A 3,988-nucleotide genomic window follows, 5' to 3' on the forward strand; every position below is an offset into this window, starting at 1 on the left:
CCTTCCAGCCCTAATGTCAATGAAATCTATGAAATCTATAGTTCTTCTGGACAAGGTGCTGCCACCAGTGCTGGTTGGTGTGGCAGGCCCAGAGGTAGCAGAGCTAGAGGCTCAGGAGTGTGACAGCGATCCTGCCAGTGGCCTCTTGGAGCCCCTCATCAGCATCCCTGGTGGTGGCAGCTGTGAGGCAACAGCAGCCCTGGGAGGGTGTGCTGTGGGCAGGCAGGTGGTGGCTGGTTGTGGGGAAGCTGGGCAGGGCGAACAGGCCATGAGCCAAGAGATGGTCAGTGCAGTGGGCCAGCAGCATGATCAAGGTGGCCAGCAGGATCCAGGGATATTGTTCCTCACTGCCAGGACCAGGGGCTGGGGCAGCCATAGCACAAGGAGGCAGGGTAGGCATGGACAAAGCTGTCTGTGTGCTGCCCCTGTGCTTCCCACCCTGCTGAGAAGAAGAACTGGCTGCCCAGAGGGCAAAAAGCAGGGCTGCCTTTTAAAGAGGGTCCACCAGGCTGCTAGCAGCTGCAGCCAGAGCCTGGAGCTCCCCCCAGTGGCTTCAAGGGTGCACTGCAGGGATACAGGGACATAGCACCAAATTTGCTGCCTAGTCCATCACATGTAGACACCTAGCCAAAATTGTTTACTACACAGTAGCTTACTGTGCAGTAAATCTAAGATCCAGTAAATGCACATGTAGACATACCCTATTTGTTTTAAACAAATCCATGTTGACTAGCGATTACTACTTCTTCCTCCAGATGTTTACAAATTAACTGTTTCATGAGTTCTTCAGCTCACTTCATCTTTTGGATAAGTCCCTCAAAGGATAATAAATAGCAGGAAATTAATCACTCCTCTCTATTAGCTCCAATTTGGAAAAACTCATCTTGATGACCTGGCCCATTTTTTACAAAATACAGCAATAGTTCAACCTCATAGCCCATGTTGGATTGTTCTTAGTCTTCTCCTAAGCACAGCTGGGATACGTAATTTCATTTACCAGAGAGATCTATATAAATATGAGGTGCTTTTTAAAAAAAAAAGTTCTTCTTATTTTTCAGGAAGAATTCAATTATTGAAAAAATCAAAACTATTTGTGTTTGGAAATTCGGCCACTGTGGCACCATTAATTTATATGTCCCCTGGCCAGAGTTCCCTCTAAGCTGTGTGGCGTGTGCAGACATGCAGACGTGCTCATGCCGTGCTCATGCCATGCTGCCAGGTGCAGCTGCGCATGCCACACAGCTTAGAGGGAACACTGCCCCTGGCCAAGGCTCCGATTCAACTACATCTCCCTGCTGGACAACTACCTTAACTATACATCATGGGAATCCACAGCCATGACGCATCTCAAGAAATGTAGTGTGGGTGCAACCAACTAAACTTCAATTCTCATTTGTCACAGTGAAATTTCCAAATCAAAATGTTTTTGTTTCCAAGAATTCAGCTTCAATAAAAAATGAAATTAGAAAATGAAAGAAAATTTAATTTTCAATAGAAAACAAATCATTTCCATGAAAAACATGTATTGTCAAAGACCAATTTTCTACAGAAAAGTTTCAACTAAGCCAGTCCTACTAAGACTGTGTATGGGTAAATAATTAAAAAGGTCCTCGTAGACAGCATTCAAGAATCTATACTTAGTAAGACTTTGAAAATTACATCTTTTGTGGGGAATTTTACATCATGCACTTCATGATTTTTTTAACTGGAACATCAGTAGTTCTTGAAATAACCTCATATAAAATGTGGGGAAGAAACAAAATATACATTTTATTCTGTCTATTCCTTTTCTTCTCTACCTCTGTTTCACAACGACCATCTTATTATTGTTTTAGTCCATTCAAGCTGAAAACCGGCTTATGTAACTTAATATTAATAATAAATAATAATTTAACATTTTAAAGTATCTTTCATCTAAGAAGTCTGAATTGATTTGCAAAGTACAAAGAAGATGCTGACATAACAACTCACAGAAAACATCTCTGCTATGACAGACAGTGACTGTAAATGAAGTATGCTGAAGCAGCTTTCTGAGAGTCATGTTCCATATTCTGGAAGGAAAGAAAAGGCTATTTCACAGGAAAACTTTCCAACTCTCTTCCTAATTATCAGCATTGTTGGATGTACTTTGTCATAATAACACAGCTGAAACAGGTGAAATAAAGCAAGAGACTCAATTAAAAATGTGTTTCAAAATTAAGACAGATGTTGACAAAAGGACATCATGAAAGGACAGGGTTCAGTAAGCTCAGAATGGTCATGTCTAGCTTAGGGAGTTAAAAATTTAAAACATTTTCACCAGGGCTTCAGAGATACCAGTTTTAACACAAGTAGCGGTGCTAGCAAAGACAAGACTCCAGTTGCTTTTAGTATTTTTATTATTGACAGATGGTGAAATTCAGTCTGGCACTGGTGACGTTCTCTATCCTAAGGTATTTGCCCATGCCTTTCCTCTTCTTTTCTTTTTCATTTCCTTGTGAAGAAAAGGCTACCACATCTAGTAGTCAGGCACGTGGACAAAAAAAAAAGTAACACATTTTTACAATGCACATACTCTTAAAAAAATTACATTATCTTTTGAAACTTATTGTTCAAAACATCCCAAGTCTGCAAACACTGTTAATTATCATTGGTTAAAAAGTTTCTCATGTCTAATCTCTGCTTGGTTGGGTTGATAAAGATAACCTTGTAGCAAGGGAAGTGACCTCTGCAGACTGAATCTTTTGCCTAATAAATGTTATTCTAACCAAGTTATGCAAATGAGCTTGCAAAACCCTTGCTCCTTATAAATTTATAATTTAAGATGATATATATATCTTATATAATAAGATAATATTATATTATATTATATACCACCTTATAATAATATCGTGTAATATTATATAATACTATAATATTATATTATGTATCTTAAAATGATATTGTATATAATATTAACTTATAAAAAATAAGAAGCAAGGGTTTTGCAAGCTCAGTTGCATATATATGTTGATTAGTTCCTGTTACTTTGTTCTGTAGTATAGTAGTTTTGATAGGGAGGCACAGCAACAGTTAAACTTGAGTTTGCACATTCATATAAGGGTTATCATTTAAAAGTTCAGGAAATTTAGATCCATTTGAAATAAGTGAGAAGGAGAATGAGAAAGCACCCTGTGATCCCTGAGGATTGACTGGCTTTCCAAACAAAGGATTGTTAATTAAACTGAGAAATCATTAGGTAATAGGAATTTTAGTTATTTTAATTCTGCACGTTCTGTTAGTCCACACCACATCTTGTAGTTTTGTCTCTCTGTAAAGCAAAAGGCTCACATTTGAACCCCAAGTTGAGAGTATTACCTCAGTCTCTCTCTATCAAGGCTCATACTGTAGGAGATTTTGCTCCAAAGCTTAGAACATGTTGGGACAAAACTGTGCAGCTCTCTTCGTTGAACTTTCTAGATCCAATCTCTGGTCAACATCACGCCAACCAAACAATTCCTTTTGCAAGGTTTTCAGTTTTGTCTCCCCAGTACACAGCAAATAGGGAGAGATAGTTAACTATGTTAGTCTGAAGTCAGGCAAAAGGCAGGGTAGTGTGGCACCTCATTCAGAGGCTGTAGCTTTGATAAGCTACCGCCTGTGGCAGAAAGCCACCTTGGTTTCTCCCCCAAAATTTCTGCCCTGTGACACTGTGATTTAAATCTCTGTGCTGTGACCATTCAATTAGGATGGTCCCAGCACATAGGGGACCACACCCTCAGCCTGTCTCTTTAGGGAACTTGAGCTGGCTGCATTCCTGAGGGAGGGGGGAAACCTGCTCCCTCTGCCTAGGTGACTTGCATCACTTACCTGGGTAAGGGGTTTCTACCTGGGGAGCTGGAATCTGCCCGGTAACAGGTGATGCATTTCAGATTGGTTGGCTGACAGCCAACTGGGGCTGACCTCTGCTGGCCCAGGTGAATGAGGTCACAGGGGCTATATAAGTTAGGATGGGGAAGGAGGCGGTCTC

Source organism: Gavialis gangeticus, unplaced genomic scaffold (assembly GCF_001723915.1).
Source record: "Gavialis gangeticus isolate Ggan-Ray unplaced genomic scaffold, GavGan_comp1, whole genome shotgun sequence".
In the NCBI taxonomy this organism is placed as follows: Eukaryota; Metazoa; Chordata; order Crocodylia; family Gavialidae; genus Gavialis; species Gavialis gangeticus.